This window comes from Hakea prostrata, chromosome 8, assembly GCF_041222555.1.
Source record: "Hakea prostrata isolate BN-2017 chromosome 8, UWA_Hpros_2, whole genome shotgun sequence".
NCBI classification, from domain to species: domain Eukaryota; kingdom Viridiplantae; phylum Streptophyta; class Magnoliopsida; order Proteales; family Proteaceae; genus Hakea; species Hakea prostrata.
Window position 1 is genome coordinate 24,902,919 of NC_142607.1, and position 26,844 is coordinate 24,929,762.

The 26,844-nt window shown below is 39.3% G+C and overlaps 1 protein-coding gene across 1 annotated transcript in view; it reads left to right on the plus strand.

The window, feature by feature from the left end:
• Positions 1-1,349: 1,349 nt before the first annotated feature.
• Positions 1,350-26,844, plus strand: part of LOC149007459 (exosome complex exonuclease) — a 32,229-nt gene continuing 6,734 nt past the window's right edge. Inside the window, exons 1-2 of the mRNA XM_089164901.1 lie at positions 1,350-1,813; positions 9,595-9,692. The gene's annotated coding sequence lies outside the window, so the exon portion shown is untranslated. The remainder of the gene's footprint in view (positions 1,814-9,594; positions 9,693-26,844) is intronic.

The following is a 26,844-nucleotide window of genomic DNA, read 5'->3' on the forward strand; positions in this document are numbered from 1 at the left end:
CCATCAAGGTAAGCAACTTGCTTATCAAAATTAGAGTTTTTCTTTGCATTCTTTCAGTCACTCTTTTTCTTATTAGTTGAAACAGGGAAAGAAAAAAAAGGGCAGTAACAGAAACACCTACCTTTCTTTATTAGATCAAGTTTTGGTCTTGTTGGTGCTAAAATTGCCGATAGCCTTGAACCGCCACCTTTGCACTGAACTCCTCAGATCTGGATTGATCTGGTTGATTTGATTCCACTAGCAATCTCTCGTTCACTGGAAAAAATGAATACACACCGGTTAGAAACGGAACCGATCGTCTTGATCGGAGTCGCGTCTCCGACGGTTTAGTCAGGTATGAGAAGATAATTCCTTAGAGCTCACAGGAGCTTCTGAGCTATTTTAATGGAGTAATCAGGAATTGTCCAGTGTTGAACTCATCTTAGAGAGACTTACCTTCTACGAACCCATCTTCCCCTTTTATATAGATTTTCCCACTCATAATGCTTTCAATCATGTTCGTCGATTATTGTTTCTGATTGGATGGTGTTGATCATCTTTTCTTTATAATCTCGGGCGACCCACAGGTTCCTTCATCTTATCAGCTTAATCCGATTAAACTTGATTAGACCGGTATAAACCGGAAGTGGATATTTTAGTCACAACAGGTCTACTAGGTTTTTAATGGGAGAAGGCGAAATAGAAGTCGAAGGGTTCTTTGCGACCAAATCCTTAAGAAAATCATGTTTTTTTTCTGAAGAGATGGGCTTCCGATCTGGACCGACGTCTCCTTTGTTTGATCCTCACCCCTCTTTTGCTCCTCATATTGATTTCTCTTTCTTCCTCCGTTACCGATCCCTTCAATCTCTCCTCTTCCGTCAATCCTCTACAGTCTTCTCCAACTACATCCCCCAGTCTGAGAGAATCGTCTCCAATTTCATCCCTTAATCCAAGAGAATCATCTCTAATTTCGTCCCCTGATCTGGGAGTTTTGTCTCCGATTCAACGTAGAGAATCTGCGGAGCAAAGGAAAAAGAGGAGGAAAGAGGAGTTGAACCGATCGAAAATCGCTATCTGTCTGGTAGGTGGAGCTAGGAGGTTCGAACTCACGGGCCGTCAATCATAAGAAAATGAGAAGAAAAAGAGGGTTTTTGGGAATCGGGTGAATGACAGATTTATTTTTGTAAATTAATAAAATTTAATTCTTTAAAATGTTAAAAAAAAACTAATATTTACACATAAATCCTCTATGTTTGAATCCCAACCATTAATTCAAATATTGAAGACGTGCTAAATCTAGGCCGTCAGCAGGCAAATAAAAATCCGATTCTTCGTGGCCGATAATGCCATAAATACTGCAGTATGATGAGAGCCTGTAATACTTTAAAAGTTCAATAGTCAGCCCAGACGTGATCTTCTCTTCAAAGGGAGCAACGCCTTGAGAGGCATCAGGATGTTTACCTTGATTCAACTACGTATTAGGCATTGAACCTTCTCCTCAAATTGTTGTCCTGTATCAGCATCACTTTCCCATGGATACCCACCTTTTCACTTAACTGACAAGCGAATTCCAAAGAAGGAGGTCATTTGGGATTTCATGCATCTGGACCCAGAACTCCACCGCATTGAAGCTCCAATTCTTCTCTTCTCGCCATGGCTCCAACACCTTAAAGGTTCCCTGCACAACTTTACCAGGGATACCCCGCTTCTTTTTCCCTTTTGTTTTGCTCCAAAACCCTCGGGATCTGTTCGCACAACACTGTTCGAGGCTTGAAGCTTCTCAAAATTTACTGGGGTTATATCTCAGTTCGAGGATCTCTGCAAGTTTCTTCAGGTATTTCTCTCCGATCTCTAAATGTTTTCTCTTTTCTCTCCTCTTGAAGCTTCTCAAAATCTGCCGGTGACTCCTCTTTTTTCTTCGACGTCTCAAAGCTGAAGAAAACAAACTGGGATACAATCGTTTCTACTTCCAGTAGAAGCTTGAAGTTTCTTTGTCACTTGCTTGTTTTAGGTCCACTATAGATTGATGAAGGTGCCTTGCAAGTATGGGTGTAAACGGATGGGATTCGGACATACGAATATACATGAATACAAATTGAATACAAGTTTTCGACTACCTTGTTGACATCTTTAGCATTTTATTTGTGAGGGTTAGAATTTCTAAGAATTTAGTAACTTTGGTATTTATTTTAGTAGAGAATCTAGAAAAATAATCACATATATCAAGTATATCAAGTATATCAAGTAAAAGGTCCATAAAAATAAGAAAATAAATCTAATAAGTAACTTAATCAAATAATTTTATGGACTGATAATAACTGGTAAAAAAGGGGTATTACCATATCTGCATTCTATTAGTAATCGGACGGATTCAGATACCCTAAACGGATGTGAATGTGAATTCGAAAGCGGATTTCGGTTATCCATTTACACTTGCAAGCTTCTTTGATCTTCTTAAACGTATAGAGATCGTTGCAAAGTAGTTCATTTTCTTGTGGAATTGTTGGATTTATGATCATTTGATGCTTTAAATTGCTCTGAAGGTAAGGTGCTTTAGGTGTTTTATGTTTTTTTTCCCTATACATTTTGAAATTAATTGTTTTTGGGGCTTTTCCTTGTGAATCTAGTTTCAGTTTGAATCACTAATTAAATTACATGTTTTCCCCTTATCATTTTTCGGGGCTATTTCCATAAATTTTTTTCGTGGTCTTAGCTGCTTTTGCTATGTTTTTCTTCTTAAAAGGAGGACTGTGTTTTGGTTGGATAGATTGAGTTAAAGCCACATGTTTTAGAGCTTTACAGCTGCAGAAAACTTCCTCTATTATGGTGTTTTTCTCTGTTTGGGTAATTCTAAAGCCTGGGAGAAAAAAAGAAAAAATAAGAAGAAAAAAAAAGCCTTCAACTCCTCTTTCTCCTTTGCTTGCTATGTTGGCACTGGAATGAAGAGAATCAATAAGGGTTTTTAGAAGTTCCTGTCTTTGGGATCTGCTTTTGGGTATTGCAACCTCAAATGGGTTGTCTTTAAGATCTAAATTCTAGGTTTTGAGGACTTGATGGGTGCTTAGAGTTTATTGGGTTCTGCTTCTTGGTTTGAAAGTGTGCTTGGTCTTCTTGAGTTTTTAATCATCATCTGGAGGAAATTGCTCTTGTCCATGGTGTATTAAAAACACTGACATGTCTGCTTCTTGACTTTAGGTTTAGGATATGTCAAGATCTGCAACTAACACCAGCCAACGCAAAACCCAAGCAAAAACAAAGCCTTCTCTCCCATCCATGGTCCATTGAAACATTGTTTGTCTGGTCTATCTTTTCTTCTTTCCTAGTTTTCTTGTCCCCTAGCTTACACATTGTAACATTTCATTTAAGAAAGATAATGTCTCTTTTCCAATCATAAGAGAGTAAAAAAGAATAAGAAAAAGATCAATGATACTAAGTTGTGATAATCTCTAATCTCTATTTTAAGGTTATTTAGCATTCATAATTTTGATTGCATTATCCCATGATCTTGAGTACATGGGATGGAAGAGCTGTTTTAAGCAAATTCTACAAATTCTGTAACAAGACATGAGCAATCAATTAGTTGGATGAAGATTTATTGGAGATAGGGGATGTACAACAACAACAACAACAAGCCTTATCCCAACTAAATGGGGTCGGCTACATGGATTCTTGCCTTCCCATTAGTTCTGTTCGAGGCCATGCTAGATACTAGGCCTAAGCTATGCATATCCTTTCTCACCACTTCTCTTAAGGTTATCTTAGGTCTACCCCTAGCTCCTTCTAGTTCCTTCAATCCGGATTATATCACTTCTTCGTATAGGAGCATTTATAGGTCTCTGTTAAACGTGGCTGTGCCACCTCAAAAGACTTTCTCGAAGCTTATCACTTATGGAAGCAACTCCTAAACCAACTCTAATATGATCATTCCTTATCTTATCCATCCTAGTTTTGCCACTCATCTATCTTAGCATCCTCATTTCTGCCACACTAAGTTTATCTATATGATTCTTTTTAACAGCCCAACACTCTACATCGTACATCATAGCTGGTCGAACAATGGTCCTATAAAATTTTCCTTTAAGTTTTAATAGAATACGCCGATCACACAAGACCCCGGATGCACCTCTCCACTTATCCACCCTATTTTAATTCTTTGGGAAATATCCTCCTCTAAATCACCTCTTTTACTTATGATTGAACCTAGGTACCTAAAACAATCACTCTGAGGAATCTCCTTATCATCAAGTATCACCACCTCATTGTCTACCCGATCATGACTAAAGTTACAAACTAAATATTCTGTCTTCGTTCTACTTAGTTTAAAGCATTTTGATTCCAAAGCTACTCTCCATGATTCTAATTTGGTATTAATCCCCACTCGAGTCTCATTAATTAACACAATATCATCAACAAAAAGCATACACCAAGGGACCTCATCTTGAATGTCTTTGGTTAATTCATCCATTACAAGTGCAAATAGATATGGGCTTAAAGTTGATCCTTGATGTAGCCCAACTGTAAGTGGGAATTCATTACTTTGTCCCCCCACTGTTCTTACACTTATCACCGAACCATCATACATATCATTAACTATATCAACATATTTACTTGCAACACTTCTTTTCTGTAGTACTTGACAAATTAACGCTTTAGGGACTCTATCATAAGCTTTTTCTAGGTCAATATAAACCATATGAAGGTCTTTCCTACATTCTCTATACCTTTCCATAAGTTTCCTAATTAGGTAAATAGCCTCCGTTGTAGATATTCCCGGCAATAAACCCAAACTGGTTCTCCGTAATTGTAGTTAAGTGTCTCAAACGGGTTTGAATTATTTTCTCCCATAATTTCATAGTATGGCTCATCAATTTAATGCCCTTATAGTTATTATAACTTTGAATATCTCCTTTATTTTTGTAAATTGAATCCACGACGCTTCTCCTCCATTCATTTGGCATTTTCCCTGTGCTCATAATATTATTAAACAACTTAGTCAACCAAACTAGTCCATGGGTTCTTAAGCTCTTCCATACTTCTATTGGGATTTCATCAAGACCTTGTGTCTTGCTGAGTTTCATCCTCAATGCTTTTTTTACTTTGAACATTGAAATTCTATGTATATAAGTTTGAAAATTGGTGCCTTGGTGAAAGGTGTGATCTTCCAAATCATAAGTGCTTGAAGTATGCTCATTTAGTAGATTAGTGAATTAGATTTTCCATATTTTCTTAATGTCCTCATCACATACTAATATTTGACCATCTCCATTTTTAATACATCTAACACGATCAAGATCTCTACTCTTCCTATCCTTCATCTTAGCTATCTTATAAATAGATTTCCCCCCTTCCTTCGTGCCCAACTTAATGTATAACTCATCATACTTCTTTTCCCTTGCTTTTCATAAAAGGATGTAGATTTGAATCGAATTATAAAAGGATTTTGCTTAGGTGAGATTTTGATTTATCCTATTGAATTAATGTATTTGATCCATTCAATTTCGTGCCTTTTCTTTTATTGATTTTCCCTCCCTTTTTTCGAAACAACTGATGAAATTCTCTGATTTACTTTTTTGGGTAAAGTATCCCTATTACGATTCTTTTTTTGTTTTTGTTAGGGCCCTAGGATCATGCCACGTGGAGGAAAGAGAGAGGGTTACTGTGGTGGTGGGTTATAAATAGGGAGAGGGTGGGTAGAAAGGATATCGGTTATTTTGTGTAAGGTTTTGGGCGCAGCCTTTGGCTGAGGGCACCATATGGTGTGTAGGGGGTGACTGGCACCATTAAAACCAGTGTCATCTTTTATTGTGTTTGGTCCTTGTTATTCCAGGAATAGAATCTTGTTAATTTTCATATTTGATCCATGGGTTCATCAGTTTTCTTCTATTCTGTATTCACCCTTTTTTCCTATTGCCACCATTGCTGCTGCATTTTGGAATTCCGTTATAGTTGGAGTTTCCATGCTCTGTAAGTTTCAGTATTTTAATTATTGTTTGTATGGCGAGGTGAAACCAGATGAATATCCGTTTGAATTGACATCTGTCTTTCAGGAAACCCTTTTTATAATTACTATCTGTTATTCAAAACATCAGAGGCTATTAACTACATTATTTCCTAGTTGTGTGACCTAAGCATTATGATGTGATTGCTTTAGATTCCTTTTAGTTGGGGGCTGGTTGCCTCTGATATTTAGTTAATAGAACTAAAAGGATTACAATCTAGATGGGTGAATTCAAAAGGCTTTCCCTGAGAAAAACATAGATTCAGCTTTCTCCAACAAGGGTGATCTACTACTAACCTTCTTTACAAGAAAACTAAAACCAATTAGTCTCTCTAATAACCGACTTGTTAGATCAAACTATGACAGAAAATTAACCATTGAATCTTAATGGGTTAGTTTGTGGATAGTGGATGGTATTTCCTTCCATCAAAACATTATCAATTACCATTTAATCATGCATGTTAAACATAGATCGTACTCTCCTTAGGTCTGCATTCTCAGAACTGAGCTTCCTTAAACTGTTAGTGTCGTGAAGAACAGAAAATACTTCTACTTAGACAATAAAAGAATGGCGAACATACAGTCACCACTGTTTGGCAAACTCCACCTCATGTGAGGCTGCAATTAAACCTTCTACATTTGGAACATGAGAATTGATAATATTCCATTGCTTGGTGGAAAATACTTCTGAGCTTCTTGTGCTAATTCTCTTGCAACTAGAAAAGGAATTTTCTGTCTTTACGGTATTTCAACTAAGTTACTCTCCTAGTGACTGTTTCTGTTCCTAGGAGTGCTTATTGATGGCAAGCTGTATATTGTGAAACATATCATCTTTAATGAACAAAAGAAAGACTGAAGAATCTGAAAAACTTTTCTGAACACTGATAAACTTGTCGAAAATCTTTAACTTGTTTTTTCCTGCATTATTTTCTAGTTTGCTTTATGGATTTTATTTCAAATTAGTATGGGTTCTTATGGATCTCTCTCTCTCTCTCTGTGTCCTATATTGCCATGTTCCACATAAATAATCTGGTGTGCATTGGTATTGTAAATCATGAACATAAAATCATAATGGCCCAGAACTGATGTATACTAAATGGTTATGAGTTATGTAGTTAAACTCTAAAGCACTTTGGTACTCTTCATAATTCCTTATGCCTGTTTTGGGTATCATTTTAGTCATGCTCCTCCATGAGAGTTTCATTTATATGTCTTTGAATGTAGACATTTGAAGTTATTTTCACGTAGAAAGAAATTTGTGATTGATCCTTGGTCCTAAATTAGCTTAGTCATAAAAAGTGACAGAAAATTAGAGCACTTTATGTGGGGAAGTCTTAGGCTCTCTTTGGCATGCTTTTTTATTTTTATGTTTACCAATTTTTTAAAAATCAGTAGTAAAAATCATTTTGGGTCAAAATGCAAAAAGCATTTGCTAACCAATAGGTAAAAAAGTTTGTTTTACTAAAATATAAGTTTGGCATATCTTTCTGTAATTTTTTTTCTATACGTTTGAAAACTTGTCCACATTCATATGAGTCTTTCTTCAATCCTCATAAGTTCCTTGTCCTACTAAAAGTCCTGGTCACTTTTAGAGCATTCCTCTCTTTATACCTAAGGGAGAGGGAATTCCTGGCTAAGAAGAAAGAATGATGACCAATTACGATTTAGAACGAGAACTCCTGATGATGAGTATGAGTCAGAAGATTAGACATAGAGAAGAACTTTGGGAAAAATATGGGAGAGATGTAATGGCAAGGATCCATCCAAAGACAAGTATGATAGACACACCCATATCTTGGAAGAGAAATAGAAAGGTCTGGTAAAAGAAATAGATACTGCAGCAGTCCTCATCCTGATTTGGACGCGTCTTGGAACTCTGTTGGATATGATGATGGATTCTGAAGACAACATCCTGATCATCAGTGTATAGAAGCTGATACATGCAATGAATTCGAAATTTAAAAGAAGACGGTGGCAAGATATCACTTCTTCAAGGAATGATACAAGAGATATTAGGAGATTTGATGAAAGGCCTTTTGATCATCAACAACCAAAAAAAAAAATGATCATCAACAACCAATAAAAAATAGCGAGATTAGTTGGCTTATGATCATTTATGCTGATGCTGATATATATAGAGAGGGAAGAAGATTTGGTCGGAGGTCAGAAACATTCCATTGGGATGGGGGAAACACATGTTCTTGGCTTTGAGAAGGAACCTTTTATCTTTAAGAGATATTGAAATGAACCAAAACATCATGTTTTCTTTCTTAATGAGCAGGTTGGAAGCAAATTGTAAGAGAGGACATAAGAATATCAGAAGTACTTAAGTACTTAACCACAAGTTTCCCCAAAGAATACTAATTAACCACAATATTTCTGGTGTTGATTTTCTTTCCAGCGTTGAGCATAAACAAGCAGCCACTACGTTCTGATTTTGTCTGGAGCCCAAACCAGGTCAAATCTTTAGTTAATGAGTTGAAAGGAATGGTCTACACTGCCTGGTATAAGAAATTATTTTCTTTTATTTTACCATATGGAGAGGCAAAGGGAGGGCAGAGTAATTTTCATCTCTAGATAGCAATGGTTCCAAGATCAATTTATTGGTTTGAATTTCAAATCGACACATTAGAGAAGAGGGAATGATGGAAAAGATGACTATGAACACTTGAAATCATGATGGAGACTGAATTTCGAGCTGGCTTTTAAAACGTTTGGATGAGGAAGAGATTGAAACTTTTTCCAGTGGGGTAACCAAGCTGATCAAGGATTTGTCGTAGAATCGGTTTGAAGCTATATTGTTAACTCTAAGCAGAGGGGGTTACAGGAAGAAAAGCCATGAGATTCAGAGAAAAATGAAGAATAATCAGAACATAGAAGTAAAAGTAAAACAGGTGGTCATCGATCAAGGTCCACTCAGAAAAACGAAAAATTGAAGATACCGAGGATGTAATGAGAATATTATAAAAATGATGGATTTATGGTTTTAACCTCATTAACATACATTAGAAGCACATGCGTTTTAAACACCACCCACAAAGACAACTAAAACTGGTTTTCAAAGAAAAAATAAAAAGCAGGTCTCAACCTGTTTTTATTTTTTTAATATTTTTCAACCCTTTTTAAATAGAAATAGGTTTGTATAAATTGTACCAAACACTACCAAAAATATTTATTTGAGCAAAAATAAAAAATGAAAATCATGCCAAAGACTGCCTTATTGGCTGATCATGCTGTCCATGAGTTTTGCTACAAAATTGAAGACTCCCAATTCAACTGAGATTTAGTTACATGAACAGAGCCACATCCAGACAGACCCGGAAACTATTATGTTTTCTCACAAATTTTAGGTCATGCTTCAATCATTTCTAGAGCCTTGTTCCTGTCAAGAATGCGTTAACAAGCTTATCCATGAACATACTGTTTTGGCAACTTGCAAACAGATTGAATCTTGCAATCCACTTGCATTTGTACCAAAGTTATTAGAAGCTCTGTGCCTGTTCTGGAAATTGGGATCTGAAAATAAATCTTTTACCTTTTTCATTTTATTTCTGAAAAAGTTTCTAACTTGGCAAATTTGAGTTGACCTTACAATTGAGGTGTTTTGAACTTTGTAGGAATCAATTCCAACAAAACTCCAGCTTGCCCGGGCATAAACGAGGATGGAAATTGCAAGAAATCTGGTTGCCTCTAGAAATATTGTGAATGCCATCAGGTGTTGCAAATATCTCATTTTATTTGCTTTTAATTTAGTACGTCATTGACTCAGATGTTTTGGCTTCTTTTAGGGAGCCTTTGGGTGTTCAATCAAATGTAGATGCAAAGGGTGCAATAATGCATTTGGTATGAAGGATGATGAGTGTTTGGTGTATATGATTCACTTCTCTACGAATATGAAATAGGGAATTCCAGAAGCTTCACCCCAACAGCCCTTCCTCAATAAGCTCTTAGAGCAGAATGCTTGATGCCAACTCCTGTCACACTTCCATTTACTAAGACCAGGTGGGCCCCATGATACCTTGATGTGAACCAAATTCTAGGGTTTAGTTGTTGGAATATTGCCCTAGAATCAAGCTCACTCCAGGATCCTCTTCCCTCAGAATCAGCAGTCTTTGAAGGCTGCAAAGGCTAGGGATGACTTGTGGTTAGAATAGGTTTTGGCCAGGCTTGGGGATTTTACATTTTATGTTTAGAAGTTGAAACCTTGCTGTAACTATGGTTTTAGATCTGAAGTTGTAATTAGGGTTAGGTTTTAAAGGAATCTAGGGCTGAATGGAAGGTCACTAGGGTTTGGCTAGGTTAAGAGTAAGGCTGTTGTTGTTAATTTGTAATTTCAGATTTAATCCTAAAGGGTTAGGGTTTTAAAATTAGGGTTCCTACTTGGATTAGGATTCTAGGGGTGTAGGCTAGGCTTAGAGTTGAAGGGAAAGGTATCGTTGGTGTAGGGGAAGCTAATCCTTAAAAGGTTTGTAGTTTGGTTGAGGGGTTTTGGGAGTTATAGGAGTTTTAGTAAAACTAGGGTTTAGGATTTCTAGAGGTTGAAGATGAAGTGCAGGAATTTCCAAAACCTAATGTAGGATGGCTCAATGGTGAAACTAAGAGTAGGGAAGGATGTGATCCAACTAGCTGGGAAAGGGGAGGTAATTGGGTGGGAGTTAGGGAAATTAAAGGGTTAATGATACTATTGCTACCGTGGGGAAGATGGAGGGGAAATGGGGAGGGCTGCAGGTGATAGAGAAGATGAAGAAGGGGGCTGGGAAGAGACTGGGGCTGTTCTACACTTACTTGGAGATGGACTAGTGCTGCTGGAGTTGAAAGATGTTGGAACTTGAAGAATATTGCAGAAAAATCACATTCTTAAGCTGCTGCAGGCTTCCCTGAAGGAAACCCTCGACTTCTCTTGCCTCAGACTCTCAATCTTAATTTTATTAATCATTTCAACTTGCTGATTACAGAGGATGAAGGCTTATTTATAGCTTCTTAAAATAAAAACACACTAGAACTCAACTTTAGAAACCAACTTGGATTCTAGCTTCCAATCCAAGTCTAATTTAAAAGACTCTTTGATGTAACCTAGATTTTAGGATTCTGAGATGTGCAATAATCTCCCTAAAGGGAGGGTTTCTCCAGAATCTCTCCTTTGTGAACCAGCAAATAAAGAATCAATGTTGGGTCTTACCTAAACGAAAATGAGATAATAATTGGGAATCTAAGGTTTAACAAATCTAGATGAGATAGGTTTGATGGTGAAATTTTGGGTGGTTAGGGACTTAGGGTTTTGGGATAAGTTTGGATTTACAAAAACTAGGTGGTTGAAGGGAAGAGACAAGGAAATAAATATAGGGTTTGACAAAGAAGTATTGGATGAGTTTGGGTTTTCGCAAACCCACGTTGGATGATGCGGTAATGGTTGCGGAACCTAAAAGGAAGTTGGGAGCCTAGTGGTTGGGTATGGGAGGGTTTAGGGATGATGTTGGTTAATCTTGGTTAGGTTTCTTTATATCTTGAAAGGATCTTGGGCTCTTTCTTGATCTTTTTCTCTTCTTTCTTTCTCTTTTTCTTTTCTGTTCTGCAAATTTAGAATTGCTGCAAAATCAAGAAAGGGGGGAAAAGAGAAGAGGGAGGGAAAGAAGGTGTTTGGGAGGGTGCCGCAAGGTTAGGGAGTGGAGGGGGATGGGGTCTAGGGCTGCCGCAAGGTAAGGGAGGGCTGGGATGGGGTGTGCAAGGAGGAAGGGTGGGGGAGGGAGTTGTGGGTTAGGGGAAGGGCTGTACTCACTGGATTAGGGTTTGAATGCTGCTGTGAGTTGAATTGTTGTTGGAAATGGAAGAATCTTGCTGAAACTTGAAGAAGATGAGCTTCAATACCTGCCGTGGCCCTCCCAATAAGACCAAGACTTGATTTCCCTCAAGGCTTTTGACTTTGTTTATTCAATTCAACTTGTTTTTAGAATGAGGTAGGGTGGGCTATGTATAGCCTTACACTTGGAGGGAAAAGACTTAAGACTTAAACTTGGAAACCTAACTTGACTCAACTAGGGAATCCTTTATAGACTCAATAAATGACAACCATAAAAAAAGAACCTTAAAGAAAAACAACTTGCAAAATATTCATTAATTGTCCAAAGGGAATCTGACTTTAAAATTGATTCTAATCGGGACTTCAACTCTAACTAGGACTCTTGATAATGGCTTAATTAAAAAAGAAAATTAGATTTGGACTCAAAAAAATGAAACAAAAATTAATATACTAAATTAATAACCAAAAGAAGTGGGAAAATGACCAAACTACCCATGGTAGGGTTCGATCAGTCCACTTGGTGTGCCAATGGGTTTGAGTCCAAGGGCCCAATTTGCTGGTTCAGCCAGGGGGTTGGTGATGTAAGCAGGGATGAGTCCCCCTGTAATTGGGCACAAAACTGAGACCCAAAAGGCCCAATCCAAAGCTGGCTGAATACCCCTGGGGTATTTTGATAATGTTCCAAAAGGAGTCTGGTTGGAATCTCCTCTATCCAAGGGTGATGGATCTATCTTTAATTATTTATTTAGATTAGTATTTTGTGAGATCAAGGATTGTTCTATGAATCGTCAAAAGATTCGAAGCTAGTCGGTATGGAAGTCCCAATTTGAATCTATGTTAAATGAAGGTTCCTTTTGGATGTTAGCTTTTATTTTGCAAGTTGTTTTCTATTATTTGTGGTTGTTACTCAATTGAGTTGTAAAAGGGATCTTGATGTAAACCCGAATCAAGGGCTAGGGGTAATTTGGGAAATTTCCTGGATTTTTGGGTTGCCCAGGAATTCCAGCATAAGAGATGGGTGTTTCAGGGGTCTTGGGATCTTCTAGAGCCTCATATAACCCTGCGGTAACTGGAAATCAGTTCTGAATTTTACTGTAATTTGAATTCCAGATCTGGAATTTGAACTAAATGCCAAAATTAGGATTTGGGTAGGTTCGGAGGGTGGGTTTGGATCTGTCTATGCTGGTTCTGTAAATTCAGAACTGGTTTTCAAAGGTTTAGAAAGTTTCAGAAGGTCTGGTATATCTAATTAAGGCTTTCAGAAGTTTTGATATTCTGCAGAAGTCTTCCAAGTTCCAATGTAGAAGATGAAGTGCAGAAATTTTTTGGGTTAAGGAAATTGGGCTGATTGTGGAAAATAACTTTAGGGAAGCAGTCTAGGGCTTGGTGCGACCTTAGGGGAAGAGAAAAGGGACCTAGAGGGGCTGGGGAAGTTGGTTTACTAAGGAGTAGGGGCTGTTGCTCTCGCAGGAACAAGAGAGTAAGAAGGGAGGGCAGGGCTACGGTTGCTAGGGGAAGGGGAAGGGTCTGCTTAACTAGAAGGGGAGGGGAGAGGGGGTAGGTGCAATGGGGTTGGGTGGTTTCTAGGTCAAGAGGGGGAGGGGACTGGGATGGGTTGCGATGGAGCGGAGGGGCTGTACTTGGGAGGCTTGAAGTAGGTTGCTGCTGAAGCTTGAACTTTCACAATTGCAGAAAACACTGGCATGCTCCAGCAGCAAGCCTTCCACCTTGGGACGTCAAGCTTCTTCTCAAGTCTTTCTTTAACTCAAAATTTGTTCATCAAAACTGAATATTACCTTGGACTAATGGGCTATTTATAACCTTCAAAAGAGACTTTGACTTGTGTTTAGATTGCCTAGTAGATAAGGATCTCAACTCTTGACCAAAACACTCAAAAATGGAATCGAGTTACTTAAAGACCTCAACCCTAGATTTGAATCTACTAGACACACATGCTTAATTGAACTTTAAGTTAACTTATAAGTACATGCTAATTAACGAACAAACAACTCCCAATCAAAATAAAACTGTTAAATAACTCACAAACTAGGACTCTTAACTAACCAAAGAAAAGTAGAAAAAGGACTCCACAAAAATACCTGGACCTATTTCCTACTAAATAGGACTTGAACCAGGGGTGGATTATGACCAAAATACCCTTGTATTGGTTCTGCCCCCCTGGGCTTGTCTCAAACTGCTAGTGGTCCTAGGCCCTCTTCCGGCCCTTCGTTGGGCTGTCCTTGGCTGGTTGACGCAAGTACACTCTCCTTGAAGTAGATCTTTTGCTTTGGCCTTCCCTTTGACTCCAATCTCCTCTTTCCTGCTCCACACAGATCAGATTTGGAGGATTCAGTTGACCGAGCATGTGAGTGAAAGATCCCACTGAATCAAATTTGGTCCATAATAAAGTATTCCCTAGTTGAGTCATGTTAGTTTTCCTTATTTTAGTCCAAGCCTTTTCCCTCCAATTGTAAGGCTATATATAGCCCACCCTACCTCATCGCAAGGAGGTTGAATTGATGAATAAAGTTTCTGTTTGGAAGCAAGCAAGGTTGTGGTCTTCTTGGGAGGGCCATGGCGGATTTAGAAAGAGCTTTTCTTTAATTTGGCAAGAGATCTTTAATTCCAGCAGCAGTCTAGCATTCGCAGCACCTTCTTCCAATCAAACAAGTGCAGCAGCCCTAAACCCTTTATCTTCCATCGTAGACCTCCAAGAACCTTCTGCCTCCTCCTACGGCGACCTCCCAACCCCTCCACCTTGTGGCAACTTCCTTTAGCTCCCCTTTCTTTATATTACCCTCTTTTTGGCAGATTCTGAAATTTTAGAACAAGAAAAGAAGGAAAACAGAAAAGAAAGAAATAAAGAAAAGTGAGAGAGAAAAGGTAGATCAACAATCAAGATTCTTGAAGATTTCCAACAATCCATTCCCTACCCAACCGCTAGTTTCCCTATTCCCCTTTCCCTAATTGTTACCCTCTTATTCCCCTCCCATGAGTTGAATTGTTTTACCTCTAAAGTTTCTACCCATTAGGGATTGCTTATAGCCCTATCTCTCTCAAACCACCACCCCACAAATTTATCTCAAACCCCCCTCCCACACCTAACCTTATAGCTTTTCTTAAACTTAACCCAACCAAGAGCCAACCGCAAGCTTCCTTGATCATCCTAGGGTAAGTTTGGGTGTCACTAAACACACCCATGCTTCTATGTTACAACCCATAGTGATTTTGTTAAAACTTTAATCATCCTAAACCAATCCATATGAATCCTAACTTCTTCCTAAAATCCTCTATAAATCCTGAACTCAATTTCTTCACAATTCCTACAACCCTTTAGGTTTTTGTTAATCCCAATGTTTCTCAAAATCCTTATTTTCCAAATATCTTCATCGGGCCATCCCATTTAGGTTTGGTAAAATCTCTAGTTCTCAAGTTTGGTTCCTTTCTGTTTGGTTACTTGAGGACAAGATTTTGGGCTAACCCAATTTCTAGGGAAACAATCACAAAACCCCTAAACCTAGAATCGTGGTTACATCAATTTGGTATCTGATCTAGACAAGCCATCAACAACTAGAGCTAGAGGACTCAGTAGTAGCCACAGATAGATGAGACTCCTATAGCCAAAGTCATGGATGGGGTAAATGAGAACTCTACTATTGAAGTTTACTTTTGAGTATAGACCTTCCATAAGCTTCCTTTCCAAGATTCTTGTAATTAAGACTGCCCCACCCTTGCGGCAATCTAGATGAAACCAGGTTCAGCCTCCGAAAGGACCCTCAGAAGAAGGCCCATGGAAGCCAATGAATTGAGCCCAAACAGTCCCTTGGGGGTATTTTGGTCATTTTCCATGCACCTTGATAAGAACCTTCTATTCACTATGGAATTCAATGACAAAAACAGAAGAAATAACAAGATAATGCTGGTTTTAATGGTGCTAGTCACCCCCAACACCTCATGGGGCCCCACAGCCTACGGCTGCCCAAAATTCACTCATATAACATTCGATACCTTTCCTCTCCCTTTCCCCTCTATTTATAATCCCCTCATATACCCTTAACCCTGTCTCTCCCCTTCATATGGCTACCCCTAGGGTCCTATCATTCCTGCACCCTTAAATTTCACCTTGTCCTCAAGGTGAAGGACAAATTGAAGCTTGGTCTTCACATGTTTCTCACACAACCATGTTAGTTTAGTGTCGATCAAAGCAAACTACCTTGCTTGTCCTACTGCCATAGCAACCCATTGAGTAAAACTTTACATCCATTGTACACCCAGATCTTTGTTGATTGGTGGAAATTGCAAGTATTGGATGGCTCTCTCAAACTCAAAGGCTGACCTATAAACATTAGAGATATTCACAGCTGCAAGTGTTGGATGGCTCTCTCCTATGAGCTTCAAAATACTATAGTAGATGATGACTCAAAATCCCACCAACAACCTTCTCCACTCTATCGTGTGTCAATGCGTGGTCCTTTATACAGACTATCTCAAGACCATCGCACTCCAATCCACTAAGATTCAAGAATATATTTTTTTTAATTTGTTCTCTGGGTTAGCCAAGCTTTTCCCTTTTTCCATCTCGGGATCGTTTGCCTTGCAGCATTTATTCTCAATTCATCACCATTCTCAATCGCATTAGCAATCGCACTTGGGAGAACCTTCAAAATTTCTACCTTCTTGCGTCGAGTGCTGTCTTTGTTATGAGCGTTGTAGACATCCTCCCTGCTAATAACAATTAGAAGTCATAACATTGTCGCTACTCGAGCACCATTAGCAGCTTAAAGCTCAATCTCGATCCGTTGACAATGAGGACCACAAAGTAAAAAAAGATCTTATGGCTTCCTGGTGACCGGAACCTTAGGAGAAATCATCGCAAAACCTCAGTTTGATGACTCTTTCAATGATGAGAAACCACCTTGCTGCCCTTGGAAGTGGTGTGAGCTTCTACGTCACTACTGTTGGCCCTTTCTGGTTCCTGCTCCACATGATGGGGAAGGTAGAAGAAGGCTGAACACGAGATTTCCTAAAATACCCCCATTTTTCCTGTTTAGCAATTGGGCCATTTGGTTTTTGGACCATTGTTTGTTTGGGCCCTAAAGCATCTTCTGGGTTGGGCCTAGGTTCACCCTTTAACACCCAATTATGGTTCCCTAAGGAGTGGGCTTTAGGTGGCCCCCTTGAGGCCCATTTCTTTATTAAACCTTGGGCCAAATACCACACCTGATCCAGGAGTTTAATAAACTGAACCCACATTTGAGCCGCTGGTTCATTCCAGGTCCATTGTTGGACCATTTCTTCTCCAACAAGACACATGACAACAACCCTAATGTTTTCATCTTGCGCCACTGATTGCAAGGCACTCCTTTCTTGGTCGAGGGCAAAGGGACGCTGAAGATCAAGCCGTTTCTACTCCCACGATGTCGACGAGTCCTCTTCCCAATTTATTGTCATCGCCCAAGGTGGTTTTTCTGGAGCTCATGCCGCCCACCTCTTTCCTTCTCTGTTTCGGTGAAGCTTCCTCGCTTGAAGATGAACTGAACCTTGGTCTTCAACTGCGTTGACTTCAGTTCCCTAGTCACCCAACATCAACGGTGTTTGAAAATCTTTGAGTTTGCCCAATAACTGAAGGTCATCCTCCTTGATCCTTTCGATCTTCCCTTCTTCCTCGACAACACGCTGCTCTTGTTTCATCTCTAATTCTGCAGCCCCCACGTCGCCCTTTCCCTTCTGTCTTGATTTTGAGAGGGTGAAGACGATGGCTCCCCAGTTTGATGGGTCAGTTGGACTGCTTCTTTGGTAAGTGCTTGATTCGAACTAGTCTTAGGTTTGGGTCTTGGTTCGTTTGAGTAATTTGGGCCCAAAGTAATAATGAGAAAAAGTGGGTTTTAGGGTAATGAAATGTGTTAGGTCCATTATGGATCTTTTGAAGTGGTTGGGCTCGAATACGTTAACCCAAGGGTAGAAAAGGATGGGCTGGATCTCCAGTAAAAGGATTGGGCTGAGCTGATTAATAGAATGGGCTGGGCCCATACTGTTGCTTTTGAATCGATTAAGTCTAACCACTTAAAACCATGGGCTAAAAAAAGGGGTAGAAAATTGGGTTAATGAAATAGGATGGGTCCGAGGTGGGTCTTTTAAATGGGTGGTGTCCAAATACAAACCATGGGTTAAGAGAAATGGGTTGGGCATTGTTTTAATGGAATGGATTGGGCTTTGGGTCATAAAAATGGAATGGGCCCAAGATCATAGTAGAAGATCTCGCTCTCGAGCAAGATCTTGACCATCGTCGAGATATACAATTTTTTGGTGTTACTTGACGGCCCATCTTGGTGGGTTTGTAGGGTCCCAATTGGGTTAAAACTTGGAATTTAGCCTATTTTAAGGCCTTTTGAACACACTGCTAGCCTTGAATTTGTCTAGAAAACAACCCTAAGTATGATTTCTAAGTCTACCCATAGTGTGAAACAGAAATGTTGTAGGATTAGGGAATGCAAGGTTATAGAACCTTTTAAGGCATATAAATGGAAGTAAGTGTATCAAATGCATCAAGTAACCTAAATGTTATCAAAATTCCATCCATATGAGTATCACAATTGCAATTTTTAAGAATAGAATAATAAAATTATACAACCATTAGAAGTTCTATATAAGTCATTAAATCATAAGTTCATAAGACCAACAGAGAATGATTGATCTCCCTCGATGTTGTAGATGTGCTAGGAGTAGTTGCAAGTGAAAATTCTGCCGAAATCCACCAAAAAATGCAAAAATTAAGAGTTCCAGCAAGATCCAGGGGGAGATAGGGCGAGATATGGCGAGATATGGTGAGATTTCGAGTTAGATATCCCAACTCTCTGCTCTCGACCTCCATCTTGTCTTGCCTACTTGAAAAAATGAGATATCTTGCAAGATCTCCCACCATGCCCAAGATAATTCTTTTGAATGGGTTAGGCATAAGGTGGCTTAAGAAATATGGGTTGGATATTGGGTTAATGAAATAAGATGGGCTTGGGGTTAATGGAATGAGCTGGGCCTAAGTGGGTTTCTTGGGGAAACTAACGGCCCAATTTTTGAACTTGGTTCTCTTGGGCCCTAAGTTTGATACTATGCATACCCGAGTTGGGCCCAAATTATAAGACCCTTTGGTCCTTAATGTGTGATCCAAACCCATAAACCGATTTGAGGTTAGCCATAACCCCAAAAACCCTCAAACTCTAGCATTGTCTTCTCCATTTTCTTTAAACAGAAACCTTGGCTGCCACCTACTGGTTTCCGCCAAGTGCTTCCGACCATCTTCCACTCCCCTTCTGACCATCGCTTTTCAATACACTGCTAGGATCAATAGCCTCACCCATCAAGCCTCTCTTTGGCATTCTTCTCGTGGTTCGGTGAGAAACAACTTTTGCAACTAATCGGTCACAACCAGTGGCCACTTCCTGCGCACTTTCCTGCACTTGATCGATTTGATGCTGCGATTCTTCCTCTCCAAAGACCGATGTGGATTCAATATGAGGAATCTTTGCATTCTTCTCGTTACCGAAATCGATAACTAACGCCTTCATGAAGTTTGTCCAGGTAAACTCCGGCCAAGATCTTTTGTATACCCAATCCAATGCGAATCCTTCCAAATGTTCAACAGCCATTGTAGCCAATGTTCTTGCTCAATTTGATGTTGCCAACAGAAGAGCTCGACTTCAGTCAACCATCCCTACACTCGTTCTTCGCTGGAAAATAGTGACAATGCCATCTCACCTCCCTGGGATTGACACTGCTCTAATACTAGTTGATAAGAACCTTCTATTCACTATGGAATTCAATGACAAAACAGAAGAAATAACAAGATAATGCTGGTTTTAATGGTGCCAGTCACCCCCAACACCTCACGATGCCCCTCAGCCTACAGCTGCCCAAAACTCACTTATATAACATTCGATACCTTTCCTCTCCCTTTCCCCTCTATTTATAATCCCCTCCCATACCCTTAACCCTCTCTCTCCCCTCCTATCACACCTCCTTTGGGGGGGGGTGTTCCTTGGTCTAATTAGATTCCTTGTCTTTCGAGGACTCTAAATCTATCTTCTTTCTTTGATTAGTTGAGTCAAGTCTAGTTATTTGAGAGTCCTAGTTTTGTGGGAGTCATTTGGAATCAGTTAAAAGATTCCTTCTAGATAATGTTTATTTATTTTGTTAAACTTTGTGGTCCTAGTTAATTGGGAAGTAATTGAGTTTTACTAGTAATCTAAATATTCTTTTTTTTGTGTGGTAAAGTCTTTTTAGGTTAAGTCCTAGTCCAAGTTCAAGTGTTTTTATTTAAGGCTATATATTGCCACCTTACTTCATGTGGAAGATTCATTACCAAAAAAAAGAAATTGGTGGAAGATTTATGAATTGAAGCTCTTATTCATGGAGTTAACCACACGGCATGGCCTAGGCTGGGTGTTCTTTAGATTTCCAGCATAATTCCTCCTTCAACTCACTTACAACAGCAGTCCTTCCTTTACAAGTAAGTACACCCCCCCCCCCCCCCCCAAAAAAAAAAAAAAAAGGAAGGAAAGAGAAGAAAAAAGAACAAATCAACACTGCGATCCATCAAGAACCCTTCCCGTCCCACTCGCAGGCCTCCCTTCCCAGCCCCCTTTCCCATCTTGTGGCAGTGAGAAAACCCTTCCCCCAGCCTTATGACAGTACCCCCTACCCTCCCCCTTGTCTTCTCTTCTTGCTGCAGCCCCTCCACCCCTTTTTCTCTGTTTCTTTTTCCCCTTTCTTGAACCCTGCAGCAGAATTGAAACGGAAAGAAAAAGAGAAGAAAACAAAAGAAAGAAAGAAAAGAAGAAAGAAACTTGGATTCTTCAAGATCCAATCAATAACTCCATCCTCATTTGCCGCAAGATTCCCCTACTCCTTCCCTCCCAACTGCAGGCTTCATTCCCCCTTCCCAGGTTTTTAGGTTCTCAAACCCGACCCTTATTAATCCAAATTATTTGATTCTTTTTCCCATCAACCATAATTCATCCAGGAGGTCTTTGGGTGCTGCAACCCTAATACTCTTAAAACCACTAGCCCATCCTCATTTTGTTAGATCCCTAAACAATATATTACCTATCTTCCTTCACCAAACTCATCCAATAGGTTATCCATTATTATCCAGCCACCTCAAAGTATACCCAAACCATCCCATAGACAACCAAACCTTATTATTAGTCTAAATTTGTGTTAGTTCTAATTGAATACCCGGGCTTGTCACTTGCTGCAAGAACACCTCTCCTGTTTGATCATGTCTGTAATGGTAGCTTCCACTGTTTTTCTCTCCCATCGTCTTGGTTTACTCCAGCCAACGACCGAGTGTGATGACGGCGGCGACAGCGGCATTGCGGGAAGAGGGTAGAGACAAGGATTTGTGCGTCGATCTAGTTAAGGGTTGGATGGATCCATCAGTTTGATCGATGAACTGGCTTAATTGGACCGGTTAGAAGAAGGATAGAGTGTTTGAATGCTCAAGGGTTAGGATTTAATGTTCGCCACATGGCCCTCATCTATAGCGACCACAGGATGGCTGCTACTTTTGAGTGCTGCAGAGGATTACGACCCTGTAATTACCCTTTCTCGGTCTCCACACATGAGAGAATTGGAGTGTAGTTTGGGTTAGTTAAGAGTTAAGATCTAACTTTTAAGTTAGTTCTAGTGGAAGTGAATTGTCACAATCCTTTTTTTTTTTTTTTGGGGGGGGGGGGTCAAATTGTCACAATCCATTGGTTCATACAGGATGCATGTCCAGGGATTGGTTTATAAGATTTGGATGCTGTTTGTTTATTTTCTCTCTGGGGGACTTTGGTTACCTTGGAGTGGGATTAGTGCTAGGTCAGGGACCTCATTTGATAGTGTGTGCTGGAAAGTACTCTAGAAGCTCGCAAAGGTGGTGACCTTGGTGTTCAACCGATGCAGGAGGTTTCACAAGGTCAGGGTCCTTTTTCTTCCTCTGCCCCCTCCTCCCTCTTCTTTTTTTCCTCTTGAATTCATTTTTCAGTTGACGATAAGCCTCCATTAAAGACCTTGATCCATCTTCTCCTACTTCCCATCATCAGGTTAAGCTGATGGTGGTGAGAAATCTGTAGTGCCCTAACCCTAACCAAAATAAAATAAGCAAATAAATAAAACACAAAGCTAAGGTGGTCCTAGATTCATAAATGATTAACTAGGAGTCGGTTCCTTCAAGATCTTGGTGAGAGCAAACTCATGAGACAAAATAGGCTTAGTTTAGGTAGGTTTTGTTATGGTGTATGCAGTAATTTTATTGGTGTCGTCTCAAATGAGATCTTGTAGTGAAGGCTGAATACACTAAATGGGGTGCTTATGCAATGTGAGTTCAAATGGCCTACACTCTATTACTTTTGTGGCTAGTAGTGAAGATGGTATGGATGGTCAGAAACGGTTAATAAGAGGTTGGTGTGTTTGGGTGACCTAGAGCTATCAGAATCCAATGAAACATGGATTGAGTGTGGTTTGTACGGAGGGGATGATGCTCTGGAAGTTTGAGAGGATTTGGATGTTTGGTTATCAAGGTAATGGGATTTCTAATTACGAACTGATGGATTCTAGGGTTGGGGTTGTTAGAATGGGCTGAAACTTGAAGGTCATATGGGTGATGATGTTGGGATATAATCCTTCAAGTTTGGTTGGATTTCTGAATTGGAACTTGGAAGATATGGATTTTTTTTTGTTTTTTGGGTCTTAGGAAGTCCCCAAAAAAATCCAGGAACTTAAATTAAAAAAAGGTGACAAGAGAGGGGGATGGGGTGTAGCCCTCAAGCTAACCTTGATGGGCAGGGCCTTTAAGAGATTGTGGAGGAACTTGAGTGGAGATTCAAAGTTCGACTCCTCTGTTATAGAATAATCAAAGCTTGATTTCACCAAGAATCCTAAGTAATTTCCACCTTAGAAGCTCTTACCAAGGCTACCCCAATCAGTGCCTATATTAGCAAACCGCTGATAAGAGCAGCAGAAGAAGCTGAGAAATTATCCAAATATTCAGTCTGTTACTTGACTAAAATAAAACTGTAATGAAGGACTTTAAACAAACCTGCCAATATCCACGTCACCGAACTAGATGTCAAAATAGGAACATCCACGCATAGATTCATAAACTATTCGTACCAAAAGGGTTATATATCCATTGATATATTGTGAAGAGTTTAACCATAGATAATCTCTTAACCATCCCATCAAATAAGTGGAGGATTCGTTAAATTGTGAAACATTACCCTGCCGTTATGTGATCTGTTTTCAATGCCAATAAAAAGTAACGCATCCAATGGTATTTAGCATCCAGAAAACTGCTAAATATAATGAGTCCCAAGCTGAAATATCACAAGTACCACCTTGTCCCGGATTGTCACAAGGAAAACTATAACCAAAATCCTTTTTATCTGGCATGAACTTAGAACCACCTGCATCTAAAGCACCTTTTACCAAAGATCAATGTACTTGTACGTAAACCTAGAGCAATTGCATGATGAACCAAAAAGTCTTGATGAAGACATAAAAGGACAATTGTGCTCTTAAAGTTGGCAGTATATACATCACTGCCACTGCCTTACCAAAATTATTGACGTTGAAGTAAACTAAGTATAAAGAAACAATAATGTCTTGAATTGCTGCTGGGCAGCAAGGCAACCTGGGCTTTTAACTGCTGATCCTCAAATCTGAGAGCCCTGATTGGGGGTGGATCTGCATCACTAGCCCCTCTGACCTTAGAATCCTAGTTTCTCTCAATTACCCTTTAAAATTTAGGACACCTCAGAATTTGTTGAAACCCTCGAGAATCCTTCTGTAGGACCCACATAACATCGTGTTAAGTCCATTTCACCATCTGAGTTCTAAGAAACCTAAATAGCCCTGTGCTTGGAGAATGAAATTCCCTTTTTGGTTTTGGTGTTAATAAGATTGTGCAGCATTGTCCCTTGGTTGAACCCTTAATCCAATGCTACATCACTCTATATGTTTGTGGTCAGCAACGACAAATCTTTCAAACGATGAATGGAAACTTAAAACTTTGGTTCATTTGAGAGGGAAATCGGATTTCATGGCCTGAGAACAAATTCTCAAACAATGGAGGTTCTCATTCCATCCCTAAACATCCTTTTTTTTCTCCCAAACCTAAGATCACTGACAAAGCCTGAACCCTCAACCCCTGTCTTCCTTGCTAAGTCCAATGCATTAGTTCAAACACTGACTTGTGCTGGTTTAATCTCTTCACATTGATGTGAATTATTTGTATGTGCCAAAGAGGGAAGTAAGGGAACCCAGAAACTGCTGCAAGACTGGATGTAAGAGGTGAGTGTTACATAATGAGTCACAAAATACTGGCTTATTAGCGTAAAAAGGTTGTAATTTTATATTGCTGGATTTTGACAATCACCAGCTTTTGTTCTTGATTGGAAGATGATTTGTTTGGTGAGAATATGATACAGATTGTTTTTCTTTGTTCTAAATGATTTTTGAGTTTTTCTGTTGTGTGTTTGCTGCTGCTTAAAGTTGGTTAATTTATCAGATGCTTAAAAGCAGTTTGGTTGATTGAAATCCAAATAGGTCCCCTCATCCCCTCCAAGAATAAGCTTTCCATGATCAATTTATATTCCAGTTATCATTTATGAAAGATACTACATTTTCAAACCATCAGATGGGGCACCAATTTCAAAAGCCCATGGAGCATTCAACTGAGAGAATTTGCCTGGGGGGACTTTTCAGGGAGGGTATCAAGCTTTACCATATCTATTATCTGGTGCCTTCTCCAATATCTCCACCTTTCTCTTCCTTTACTCTCACTGTGATTCTCAGGGTCAGAGCTCTACTGCCATGTTGTTGAGCTGGTTGTGTCTGATTCATATTTTCAATCATCTTCAATCTCAATTTGCTGCAAACTCTCTCTAATTGAGAACAGTCAATTCTTTTCAAAGCTCTACTGCCATGTTGTTGAGCTGGCTGTCTGATTCATATTTTCAATCATCTTCAATCTCAATTTGCTGCAAACTCTCTCTAATTGAGAACAGTCAATTCTTTTCAAAGTCCCCATGCAAGGTCCCTTATGAAGCCATCCTACTCTTCTGATTACATCCAAGGCCATGAAGAAAATTCAGTTCATATTGCCCCATGTATCTTCTTCTCCTCTGTTAGACACCATCCTCCATGCTTCACTGTCTGCCATTTCACCACCATTTGATAACCTCCATGTCCGTTACCACCTACTTTCATTCTGCCAGCTCTACATCCTGTTCATTTTGGGCATGATTGGTGTGCTATAACGATGCACCACACAATCTAAGTTTGCCTAGTTTTAAATGCTGCATCTTATATCCTCACCAGGATCTTTGTTTCAATGGCATAAAGAAAATCCATTAGTCATCTGTAGTAGGAGAAGCATTGAATGAGGGTGATAAATTTTTTTTTTTGGGATGAATAAATAATACATTACCCAAAGAGGAGGAAAAAGGGAGGGGGGGGGGGGAATGTACAAGGAGAGGAGAGAGTGGAGGTTTTTTTTTTTTTTTTTTTGTGGGGGGGGGGATGGGGGGTCTACATCAACTCTAAGAGTGAAGGGACAAAGTTAATGTTACGACCTCAGTTTCTAGGGCCAAGGCCCCACATCACCCAAACCCTACCAAGGCACGTGGGCAGTTCACCTTACCTGTTAAACCTATCATCAAGAGTTTTACCATAACAACATGGAAACATAGTAGAAAGGAGGAAATTGGAACACCATGGCACTTGTCTCACTCTTTTATACAATATGCAGGGTGCTAAAGTGCTAGCTTAAATACAACTATCCTTGTACTTTCCTTAGAGCCAAATATATATATGGATCACAAAATGAGCTTTATACTCTACTAAACTAAACAAGAAACCATCATCTTTGTGTCAATGTTGTTGCCTTTATTCTAGACCTGAGCATCTGTTGACATTAAAGGTAACGAGTTTCACAAGCTCAATAAGCAATATGTACAACTGTGCAAGCAATATCGTATATTAAACAGGCAAATCTTTCCATTTTCTTTATAGTAAAATCTTCAATTCAACTTTATTGTCATAACTGTTTTTTCTTTTCAATTTATTTACTTTCATTCCCTCTTAAGTTTTAGACCCAAGCTTCACCTATTGAGAGGATACCTCCGTCTAATCCATGCAAGCGGTATCTATCACAGTCATAGTCTCAGTCTCAACCTTAGTCTTTGAGGGTTCCCAATTTTTGTCTGTTAGCACAATGCCTGGTATCCTCATAGGTAGCTATCATCGACCTAGACCTTGTCTTTCCACTTTTCAGTCTTACTTCATGCCTTCTCATTTGGGTACACTAGATATCAAGACTTACAGAAGCCGTGCTTGTCAACACAATAGCTTTTATTCATTTTCAATTTTTATCTTTTAACATCTCCAATTTTAGTTTCACTTATGAACTCTCCTCTTTTAAGTGCAAGGTATGGCCAACATGGATCACTTAGCATGGTTCTTAGGGAAGCACATGGATATGGATGAATGATCCTAATTTATACTGTGACATCTTAACATTCCATCCAATGTAAAAAAGACATCTATTCCAGTCTTAGAACATGATCAGATATAATCACATTTCAACATGCTCATTAAACATAAAGAAACATTACAAACAACACATCCAAGCACCCATATGAGTTGATACATATTACTTACCCAACCTCGTCTTTTTTATCCTTTTCTTGTTTCCAAGGTCAAGTTCAGTCCACTCTCTTTCTTGTCAGCACCCTTGCTACAAGACATTTCATTTCATTTCATTCCATAGGGTCTATAACTTCAACAAGAGTAAGGTAACAATAAGGTCCCTAGTCTTAGTGTCCAACTGCTTTTTCATTTCATTATAAGACCTCAAATGGGTCCCACTTACTTCAACATTCATTCTAGGGCTCATAGGAAATAAAAAACTAGATTAAACGGGGCATTTTGGGACCATCTAGACCCAAGGTAATCAAAAGCGGCTGATGTAGAGTGGCATCAAAGAGAAGCTTGCCACTCATTGCTGTCCTGATGGCCCCAAACTGCATTT